We start from the raw sequence: 12876 nt of genomic DNA on the forward strand, positions 1-12876 counted from the left end.
ACCTTGTGACGGACCACCACCGCGATTTTACGGACTACCCAAAATTCATAAACAGGGAAATCCAATTCGACCAATAGTTTCCTGCACTGGAACACCGTTATACAACCTATCAAAATTTGTTGCTTCCATCCTCAGCAAATTCACAGCAAGTGACCACAGCAAAAACTCAAAAGAATTTTCGGAATACATCAGAGAAATAAAGATAGCAGACGACGAATGCATGGTATCATTTGATGTCACATCACTCTACACAAATGTTCCCATAAAAGACACCTTAAACATCATTAAAGACATTATCGAAAACGATGCTGCATTCGGTGAAAAGACAAAGATTCCAGTACCGGATTTTTTGCGTTTGGTCGAACTTGTTTTAACCAAAACATGGTATCTGTTTAATAAGAACTTCTACACTCAAACAGACGGAGTTGCCATGGGAGGCCCTGCATCATCAGTAGTCGCAGAAATATACATGCAAGCACACGAGACAACAGCATTAGTCACATCAGACAGACGTCCAAAGGTTTGGAAAAAATTTGTTGACGACGTATTCGCCATAATCAAAAGATCTCATCTAGAAGAGTTCCATGAACACATCAACGGCCTACATCGACAAATCAAATTCACTGTTGAGCTTGAACACGATGGAAGTATCGCTTTCCTGGACACTTTGGTCAAACGCAAGAATGGTTCCATTTCAGTTTCAGTGTATCGTAAACCAACACACACTGACCAGTACCTTAACTTCGAATCAAACCATCAGAAATCTTGCAAAGAAAGTGTCATATCTTCATTACTGAATCGTGCCAACAGTGTAGTCAGTGACAAACAGGAGAGGAAAATAGAAATTCGACGTGTAAGAAATGCATTAATCACAAATGGATACAGTCATAAAGTCATCATGCAAGTAGAAAATAAAATGAAGAGAAGATGCAACAGAGACAACAAGGAAACATCAGAGGAATTTATCGCATCAGCATTCCTACCCTTCGTACCAGGTACTAGCGAGATCCTTCGTCGAGTTTTAAGGCAACACAAGATCAAATGCATTCTTACCTCTAAAGACACCCTAAGAAGCACTTTGTCTAAACCAAAAGACAAAATAAACCTGGAAGAGCAAAACAATGTTGTTTACGAAATCCCGTGTAAAGATTGTGATGCAGTGTATATAGGCGAAACAAAAAGAAAGTTTAAGCAACGAGTACAAGAACATATGCGCGCAGTGAGAAACGGAGATGTGAAGAAAAACGAAATTGCGGACCACAGCTGGAGCAGAAGTCATCAGTTTAATTGGGATGAGAAGAAAATCATTGACAGAGAATCCAGAACAACGGCCAGGAAGATTAAAGAAACCATTAACAGTGTAGAACGTAACAAACACATAAACAGCATCTCGTATCAACTTCCTGAGATTTGGTTACCAGCCATACAGAAGAAGTAGTTACCTACATCCAGGTCCGAAAATGTTAATTACCGTAATTAACTGTAATTATCAGCTCGTTTCTGATTGGTTAATTTTTATGAATTTCGATCCTCTGCAATTATATAAATACATGCGCAACATCATTTTACTTTGCCCGATGATGGGAGAAGGATCTCCCGAAACGTCGCCTACTAAACTATCATGTTCAAGAAATGATAAACTTTCCACAGTAATAGAGTGAAACATTGTCTAACATGTTTTTTTCTTCATTGTTTTAGATTATAAGTGATTATTCTTATCAACAATCACTCATATGTTAAAAAACACCATCCCATATTAATTACAAGGATCTTATAGATAAGAGAGATTTTAAATTTTTTGAAAAAAGATTTTATATCTACCCCACGTTGTGGAATTAAAGACTAAATAATTTTGTACTGTATAAGTTTGTATAAACGTGTTTCGCGGAGATGGTGTAGTGGTAGCGCATTCGATTTGTAATTATAAGGTTTCAGGTTCGAGTACCCACTCCGGCGCACTTTAAATGCAGTGTTGTCAACCCATTTACTGACCGCTAATCAGCTTGTGTGGTAGGCAAGCAAGTTAAAGCAATGTTATACGTATCTCTGGCGGTAATGTAACATAGTTACAGTCGGAGGGGTAGAAGAGCCAACCGTTATATATTAGTCGACATACATTATATATTAGTCGACATACATTATATTGGTCGATATACATTACATATTAGAAATATACAACGAGGCTCGTATATTTCATAGTAAAAACCTGAATAAGCAAGTCAAGTTTTTGCATTATTAACCTAATTATTACCTGTGTTCTTGACTTTATTTATTTATTTTTTCATAAAATAATGAAAAAATACCAAGCTTGCTAAGTATTTAATCCGATATATAGCTACAGTAATGTCAGATTTTGCTAAACGAATGTTTTTATTCTGTTTTGTATATTTTCGTAAAGACATTTGTTTGATTTAAAACTTCTTTTATACAAAAGTAATTAATTTCATTGATGCTCTTTGCTTTGTTATAAATAAGTGCACAGACAAAGTAACGAATAATTAACATTGACATTAATATTGTTGTCCATTTCGTTCAAAAGGCGTACTCGCGCCTTTTTTACGAAATTAACAAAAACCATGCTGTGATAAGATAACGGTAAATTTTAGAATTATTTTGTATGTGAATTTTTTTAGGGTTTTTAGACGACTTCTTTCGACTCTTCAATTAGCAAACACCCTTGGTGCAATCACTTTTTGTCCACCAGATGCCCGCTATTTAAAGAGTTTTATTTGCTCGTGTTAATTCGACAACAAACAGATTCAAAAGCCTAAGGCAACGATATTTCATCGGGCTATGTTTTTAGGAAGCGAAAATGCTCAAATCGGCACAACTGTTTATTTAAATATAAAATTCTAAAAGGTGTGCCCTAGAGTGGGCTGTAAAAATAGTTGTTTAGTGATATTAATAAAAAAAAGTCAAGTAATTGAAAATTTTTAAAGCAAACTATATGTATTTTCTTTTCTGTTCGCTAATTAAAGAAATCCAAGCGTCCGCTTTTTAGAGAAAGAATCTATAAGGATTTGGCCGTGGTGTTGTCTGCACAATCAATTTTTGTCTATTGATTAGACGCCTCCAATGTGCACTAATCAAATCTATTTATGCGCCATTTCTATTTTTTTGGCTAAAATTTTAGACTTATATTTTTTGTTACTATCGGTCACCTTTGGTAACGAAAAAAATAAAAGAATCGGTCAATTTGTCGGTTTTCAAACTATCCAAAATTTGATTTTTTTTTTAATTTAGATCATGCTGATACTTTATGGAAATACTATGGCAATTATTTCGTAGTATTTCTATTCAAAGGCTCCTTTCCAAGGATGCGTTTTTTGCCGTAGCTTCCAGCGCTAAGTTTCCAAGCTTGCGCATTAGAATGTTTTTGCTAGCCGCAAGTACTAAAGATTGGCCCCTATTATCCCTCAGCTTTATTGGTCCTTGTAACTCTGTGGGAGGGGAGTACCCGAGGGTCAGACATCCTGAACCACTTGTGCTTAAGTGATGAAACTTGGCACAGTTGTGGAATGTCTTAGTACAAACTCATTCCAGGTAAAAAAATAATTTGATGACGTTATAGGGACCAAAAATGACGTCATATATATGACTAATTTTCTGGTCCTGTTGACACAAAAATTCTGGTCTGCAATATATACACCTTGTGGTATGCATCCTTGGTAACACAAAAACATTTATTAACTCTTTTAGAAACACAACTGTTTGAAAAAAGAATTTAAAAAAAAAAATCTTTGTTCAAAAATGGCAGGAAATCCAGAAAATTTAATTTTTTTTGCCTAAAATTATTTTTTGCCGGAATTTGTAATAAAAGTTTGAAAAAGTCACCAAATTTCAACATTCAATGTCAACCACTTTGTGCCCCCTCCCCTCTCCTGGATAAAATTGGGTGGAAAGTTGAGAGAAGTCAACGTCCCAGGGTGTACGGATGGACCAGTTTTTAAGCAATCCCATAAATCGGAAAATGCTGCCATCTTCAATGTAATCGAAATTGAGAATCTTGATCACAGACTTATAAACGTTGGAAGTTCCGTGGTCACGTAGGTTTCAATGATAAAATTTGTGACCGAATGCAAAAAGCGCCTACATAAAGCCAACTAACGTCCTTTCAGCCTTCCACACATTGCAAAGTAAATTCTGTTGAAATCTCGCAAGTGCGAATGAGTTGAATACTAAATAAAATATGTAATGAACATTAGTGATCTTAAGAAAGTCAAGTGGCTGGCGTTTACCTTAACAAAAATTACAGACTGTTTTGCTTGTGAATAACACTTGACTTTTCCTGAAAAAAAACAACAGAGCACATATGTTTTGGTAACTTGAAGCTAAATGTTTTGGTTTCAAATTTTGTTTTGTTTTGTTTTGTTGTTTACAGACAGGTGATGACAAAATAATTTGCAGACAGAAGAATAAACACATTAACATTTATAGCAAGTTTTCTAATGTAAAAATTGCTGGGAATGAAATCTCGTGACAATTCCACCCGACTTGAGCAATATTAGCTTAATTCTCATTTAACAAGTCACTTTCATAGGTAAAAATAACAAAAAAATTGATTTGATATGTCTGCTTTAAAGTTGACATGGTGATTTCTACCCGAGAGCAGTAGGTTAAAATGAATTGAATTAATAAAAGAGAAAAATGATTTTCTTAAAGAATTGTACAAAACACCCATACACCACTTGCTTGTCGCAAACCAGTGTGTTTATAAATTAAGCAATATGGGTAAAGAAATGGGAGGTTCTCTGCATTCCTTCTTTTATCGAGTTACAATGTCCCTGTATGGTTTTCGTCACGTGGTAAAGTACTTCAACTTCTGCTTTTACGTTATGGAGCAATCTTTTGTCGTCCTAGCATTGAAATCTTCTTTGTACGAGTTAGATTTAATCGTAATACTTATCGTAGTATATCATATTAATGCAATAATTACATGAAATCAACATTCGTGTTGCCTGACATGCGAAGTTACGTAAGCTTGTGTACCTCCGTAACGGCAGAAGAAAACTGGACACAAAAGTTACGTTTCCCTTAAAATATGGCTGGACTAACTCGAGTTCAAAGTGGTGTGTACGTCACACATGCCTGTTGATAAATTTTTAGCTAGCTAGTTTCTTGTTGGTGTTCATTCTATTCAGCAGAGGCAGAAGATGATACCTAAAAGTGGATGTTTAAAATGGTAACTTACGTAACTAGCTTTTCACAAAAATTGATATATGTTGGCAAGCACGTTCAGCCATGTAAAATAATCTAGAAACAAAGTTTAAAAGTTCTATGAAATATTACGTGGTATAATCTATGTTTTGATGACTTGCAATATCTTATTAACTTTATCGTTTTAGTCACAAACGCACTTCTTATCTCGTGATAATTGAAGAGGATTTGGTCACCAAATCTCGTGATAATTGAAGAGGATTTGGACACCAAATCTCGTGATAATTCAAGAGGATTTGGTCACCAAATCTCGTGATAATTAAGGAGGATTTGGTCGCCAGCCCGTTCAAAGAAATTGTTTAGCGTACGTAACACTTTTCCTTATCTCTTAACCTTCTAAGCCCAGCAAAAGTCTTATAAAAATGTATCTAAACTAATCAACAGAAAAGCTTCTTACTACAAAGCACAGGCCATCAAGTGCATTGTATTTGTTACCATAACAAAGTTTTTGATAATCACCGCACAGATTTTCAATTTTTTTTCATTGATATGGTCCTTAAGACGACATTTTTTACCAAAAAAGCCTAAAATTGCTTAAACTGGTTAATTATATGGAGAAAGTAGTTCAATGATAACATTTTATTGCGTATTATAAACGTTCTGCATTGGAAGCAAAACAAAATATATTTACATATTGTAAGTATATCCTGACTTGTCTATTTATTCTTCTTTTAAAGGTTAGTTCGTTATTATGTGTTGTTTATATGAGAGCTTTGCCTAAACGTTTTTTATTCCATTAAAATGTGCAAAAAATATCTCGTTCGTCCCGCGACGGCGTGTTCCCGTCTTGCTTCACATAGCCTACGAGGGACGAAAATTTCCCAGTACAAAATTTTCCATGAAACACAGTAATTGTTATTGTAATTGAAGAGGACCGAATCCCGGTAAATATTCTGTCCCAGCACTTTATAAGTTCGTCTTGCTTGAATGAAATTTGTACGTTTGTAAGTTCGTCTTTCTTAAATAAAATATACACGTTTGTAAGTTCGTCATTCTTGAATGAAATTTACATGTTTGTAAGTTTGTCTTTCTTAAATAAAATGTACACGTTTGTAAGTTCGTCTTTCTGAAATAAAATGTACACGTTTGTAAGTTCGTCTTTCTTAAATAAAATTTGTACGTTTGTAAGTTCGTCTTTCTTAAATAAAATATACACGCTTGTAAGTTCGTCATTCTTGAATGAAATTTGCATGTTTGTAAGTTCGTCTTTCTTAAAAAAAATTTACACGTATGCAAGTTCGTTTTACTTAAATGAAATTTACATGTTTGTAAGTTCGTCTTATTGCGGAGAGAAGCGGAGGGCGCGTCAGCGCCCGGAGCGTAGCGGAGCCCATTTCCTCATTAAATAAGCCAAATATAAGGGACGGAGGAGAGTGTATAGGATTTCCGCCCCCACTATACATCAAAATCATTGAATTTTCGTGCCACTTTTTTTTTGGACTGGGTTGCCCAGTACTTTAATCCGGTCATTCTCTTATATAATTGCTAAATTAAGCGAGACAAGGTGTTTTTTTATTGACACAACGAGGGAGTGCTTTTGTTTATTTAAAGATGGCCTAGCGTAATTTGTATATTGTATATATATATAAGGTCATTTTCAAGAAACGAAGAAAGGGTATGTTTAGCTAGCTAGTATATCACTATTTTTTTTTTACATGTAATGAACCCCTTCTTAGCCTTAGATAGGATATAGTGTATAGCTAGCTAACTTTAAAAGAGTAATAGCTAGCTAGCATAAAAAGAGCAACAAGTGCCTTTATATAGCTAGCAAAAAGACTAGCATAAAATTAACCACTTAGCTGGGATAAAACTACCAATATAGCTATACATGTACTACACAATAATTATATTTTGTCCCATCACATAGCTTGTTTCTAGCTACAATTGTGCACAAAATTGTTGGCCCTGACAATTTTATATATCAAAAACCAAAAAGTTTAGATAGATAGATAGATAGATATAGATAGATAGATGTGCATATTTTACATGACTAGCCTCACAAATATCGAGGGATATACCCTGTCTATTATTTCCAGGAGGGGCCATGGCTTGATGGAGAGTCCTAGAGTATTTAATGCTCATTTTGAGCTACGCAGACCCAATTAGGGCCCGCGCTCTACTAGACAACTCCCGGCAACATCCAACGGCCCACACAGTGTGCCATCTTCCCAATTTCCCTCACATGGCTTGGGTTAACCCGGGGGTATGGTAACATTCACTCGCCCATGTTGAATCGCCGTCAAGAGGAATCGAACCCCGGTCTCCCGCACAGAGTACGAGAGCTATAACCACTAATCTATGGCGCGACATTACTATTTTAGAAAAGTCAGCAACACAAAATTTGTTGGCTCTGACAGTTTTATATATGAAAAACCAAGAACCAAAAAGTTTAGAAAAGTCAGCAAAAAAACATAGCTAGCTATAGTCACATATTCTGCAAATAGTACGTTCGGTCCCCACTGATGATCAATGTTTATGTAAAGGTATGTCACGTGTAATCGTTTACGTTGGTCAGCCACAAAGGGCAGTAGTTTTCAACATTGAGGGGGAATGGAAAGCCATATTTTTGTGGACGATTGTAGCTATATTGTACACAGGTCAGGAAATAAATTTTTTTAACCCTGCCAGTGAGCATACACCAGTACGGCTCAAGTTACAGAAACGGAAATTATTGCAATATAAATATATATATCGGGAAACTTTTTGAACATGTATATACATTTGTTATTTGTTTGAGACGTTTTAAATTCTGATGCTTACATCCAACACCTGCATTTTTTATTACCAGGGCAAATTCTGACGAACGGTTATCATGCAATCGTCAACACCTATAGCTATACTGAAAATATTTAAATATATGTATATATGGATTTGACGATATTGGTTGTTAATAACTCTAACAATATTAACAGTCAAGGTACAGAAGAAAGCTTAGTAAGTTTCTGAGTATAATGTGAAACTGTTAAAATTCTGTATGCCATGTATATATTATGTATTATGCCCTGTTGGTCTAATGGCTATGACACTCATTTATGGAAATGGGAGATCTGGGTTCGAATCCTGGACAGGGCTAGGAAAAACATAACTATAATGCACGCCTTGGTAATCCGTAATTAAGCTTGCTTTTTCTATTGTTGTCTTATCAGGGAAGTTGTTTACTGTATTTTCTATTAAATTATACTATTTGATACATGTAATGAACAACTTTTTAGCCTTTAGCTAGCTACCTAGCTAATGCAAAGCCATGTAAAAAGATCATCACTAGCTACCTAACTAAAGCTAGTGAACATATAGCTGGCTAGTATAAAAGTAGCTGGAAAAAAAGAATTGTTCTTGACAGGCTCATATCTTTTGACTACACATATTATATTCAGTCGGGTAATTTTGCCCTGATTAGGAATATCTATAGGATTAAAACTGGCTAGCTAGTATAGTATCCTAAATGAAACCGACCCTTCTTTGACCCACCGGTAGGTAAACGGACACCGGATACCATGTTTATTTACATCTTAGCACTTTCTGATTGGTTAGATTATAAACAAAAAGTAATGTCATTGGCCCGTGATATATTTTTTCAACATATTTATATGCGATATATTGCGTCCGGAACAAACTGCGAATTTGCTAATGCAGACGCAGGTAACTACATTCTCGACCCCAGAGCTCTTTGAGATAAATTTGAAAGGGCTCTGGGGACGAGAATGAGGTAACTATAGTTTTTCCAAAAACAAACATTTTTTCCATTGATTTATTGGACAAAATGGAACACGTAGATTTTTCCAAACACAAAAATTCTTCGCTTTGATTGGATAAAGTAGAACACGTGGTTTAAGCGATGGAAATATACTTTTCTGGCGCCACTTTTTTCAAACCCTCTGGAAATTTACCGGAGTGTGTTGTGTTTGTTTGCTGGAACGAAATTGATACTTCCTGGATTATTGGATAAGTATTATTTCATAATTTTGTCCGTCTCTTTTGTGTTAGTAAACAAAACACATTTAGCTAGGTGTAAACTGCAGCTTGGTGCATCTTTATATCTGATTTTTGTCCCCAGCTGTGTCCTTGCATTTTGGCTATTATATACCTGGCTAGATAGCTATTAATCGTAGAAATTGTAGCTTACTGTTTAAATCTTATTTTTTGTTCCCTGCTCCTGTATTTTGATTCAAGGACTACATTGCCACAGTCACCAAAGTAAGAAGATATACGTTTATGTTTATATCTGATTTAGGTGCTAACTGCAGCTAGGAAGCAACCGTAGCATCATAAAATTGTGTCACATTGTAGCTAATTGTAGCATCGTAGAATAATCAAGACAAATTAATCCATAAATATATTAGAGCGTGACGAATTTCCGTGTTTTTGCGGAGAGAAGCGGAGGGCGCGTCAGCGCCCGGAGCGTAGCGGAGCCCATTTCCTCATTAAATAAGCCAAATATAAAAGAAAAAGAAGTACGGTGGAGAGTATATAGGATTTCTATACGATTTCCGCGCCTCGTCACCCTATACATCAAAAATATCCAAAATTCGGCCGATTTTTCCACGGGTTAACGACTAGTCTCTATTATAATAGCCGTATTTTGTCTGTGTGTTCAAAAGGGTGACCGCGTCCCGTAACGGAAACACGAAATGTGATATATAAAGGACGGGCGACCCCGTGGATTTTTCCACGGGCTAACGACTAGTCTCTTTTTAATAATAGCAGTATTCTGTCTGTCTCTACGCAAGATGGTAACCACAGTAGCATGACATGAAATGCAGTATATAGCTAAAGGACGGGTAAACTAATTGCCTACCCTTTTCATGCCTTTTCTTATGCTGTTGCCTGTGCCTCCCATGCCTTGCTTACCCCTGCCTTGCTGTTTCCTATTCCAGTTTCCCTGCCTGCCTTTGTCGTGTCTTTGAATTCCTCTTGACGGCGATTCAATTATATATTATGTAAGAACAATAACATCTTGAAACGAGCGATAGATTGCATAGCCAGCAAAGTTGATTGTCGAATCATCGTGTTTTGGTGGCTGATGTAGATCCAAAGCACGAATTGGTCCAAGCTGACCAAGGTCACCAAAGAAATTGACAGCTGGTACACCACCATAATAATTATCAAAGTCTCCCGTAGCCTCGCATAATCTTTGGCTGCACCAATTATATATTATATCTGTCCAAGCATATCGTCGTAATACTTATAGTATTATTATATTATATACTTATATTTCGTGCCACCATTGGTTCTTTTTATAATGTAGCTGCTAGTTGCTCCAATAACATTAGGAATGAAACAACAAATTTTTACAGCCGTTCTGAAATGTTTTTTGACCAGATCGATGGTAACAACAACTTCATTCATTTCTTGAAACTTTTTATTTCAATAATTTTCATGTGTTGTCTGAGCTGTAATATAAATCTTGCGTCTTTGAAATTACTGTTACTGTTATCTGGCGATATTGAAAGCAATCCTGGGCCTTTTAATAACAATGATATCGACTTCCAAATAGCACTACAGGATTCCTATGCTACGCATCTTCTTAATCAGTCAACTTCTGCTGATCAAATAGTCGCTTACGCTAGAAGTATTGGTTTGTCAAATATAACATATCGAGAAGTGACCAAAGGGGATGGCAACTGCTTTTATAGAGCAGTAGTACAGCAACTTAATCGCCCTGAGATCAGACAAATTGTGCCCCTTGGACTACATTTCCAGAATCATCTTCAACTACGAGCAGCTGTGGTCAAATTTGTTCGAGAAAATAGTAATCTAGAAATTTTTCAAAATAACAGAATCTTTTTAACCATAAAGCCGGAAGAGTGGGAACGCGACATACAAACTCAGTCAAGACCTACTGTTGATGTTGAAGAGATTTTCATACGGGCTACTGCAATAATTTTGGGCGTAAACATTTTGATAACAGCCGATACCAGTACTGCAACACGCCCATATACCCTCATTAGTCCTACTCATGACGAAACACATGATATTCCTGGTGAACAACAAGTGGCACATCTATTGACTGATGGTACCACTGCAGGTGCTTTCATTTTGCTTGGCAGGGTTAATCAAAATCACTATCAATCGTTGATCTTTGATGATAATGTGAGCGTTACTCCTGTTACATCATCCACATCACTCAGTCCACCTAAAAAAATTCCTTGTTTGTCATCAAAATATCCTGAAAATATAACTAATGAAAAACCTGGTGAAAAGGAAGTTACTACTTTGAATCAAAATCAAGACCTCCTAGTAGAGAAAATAATGAAATCTTATATGTCTGCTGCTATAATACCAAAAAAAGTTAAGCCTAAACATAAGCCTAAATCCAAGCCTAAACCCAAACCTACACCTAAACCTACAACCAAACCTACAACCAAGCGTAAACGCAAGCCAAATTATAATAAAGAACCTGCTTTAAAGCTAAAGTGTCTTCAGTTAAATATTAAATATGAAGAACCTAAAGTTAATGAAACAAGTATGGAAACATTCAACAGACACAGGCGAATAATTTATAGCTGCAAAAAAAACATTTCTAAAACAGCCGTAAGTAATCAGGAAAATGGTAGTTTGAAAAAACCGCCTGCCTCCAAACATACATATTCCCTGCCACACCTTACACTTCCAATTACTACACACAATCTAGTAAATATTTTACCAACCACTCAGTCCATACAAACCACACAGTCAGTTCCGACAATTGTCACAGACAACCAGACCAGTGATCAAATTTATGGAAATGAAACCTCCTCTATTCATCAAAATCCTGATGTTGTTGCAGCTGTAATACAGTTCGAAGAAGGTGAGAAGTTGCATAGTTTGGCAACCTGTAAAACTTGTCGTGAAACCCGACCAGTATAATTAATGCTGACACATGGTTACAATCTATATCTGAAGAAGCAGAAAGAAATGAATTGCATCTGGCTGATGATTGTACCTTACCCCAAATAAACATCTTAAATGCTAATGAATTACAGAGAACAGTCATTGGTATAAATCTTCAGCATTTATTGCAAGTTGCAAAAGGAACTTTGCCAACAGGTACCCAGCCATTACGTTTATTAATACAAGGAACAGCTGGTGTTGGGAAAACATTCATCATTACTGCGCTCACCAGAATCGTTCGGCGTATTTTTAAGCGAAATTCTGCTGTTATGAACTTGGCCCCAACTGGTGCAGCATCAGTCCTCATACCTAATGGTCGCACTATACATTCAATGACTCCACCACCACACAAACTGAAAAAAGATAAGAATTTAAATTCTGTCCAGCTTTCTGACTATCCGTTGGGTGATGTATCTCTAAGAAAGCTGAGAAAGTATACAGGTATGCATGAAAACAATGAGCTGAAATTATTTCAACTTAATATTGATGAACGTAGCATGCAGTCGAAGCTTCTTGTGGCCTGGTGCAGCCAAAGATTATGCGAGGCTACGGGAGACTTTGATAATTATTATGGTGGTGTACCAGCTGTCAATTTCTTTGGTGACCTTGGTCAGCTTGGACCAATTCGTGCTTTGGATCTACATCAGCCACCAAAACACGATGATTCGACAATCAACTTTGCTGGCTATGCAATCTATCGCTCGTTTCAAGATGTTATTGTTCTTACAGAAACAATGCGTCAAGGCCCAGATCAGTTAGCTCTTTTGCAGCGACTTCGATTATTTTGGT

This window comes from Hydractinia symbiolongicarpus, chromosome 14, assembly GCF_029227915.1.
Source record: "Hydractinia symbiolongicarpus strain clone_291-10 chromosome 14, HSymV2.1, whole genome shotgun sequence".
NCBI lineage: Eukaryota > Metazoa > Cnidaria > Hydrozoa > Anthoathecata > Hydractiniidae > Hydractinia > Hydractinia symbiolongicarpus.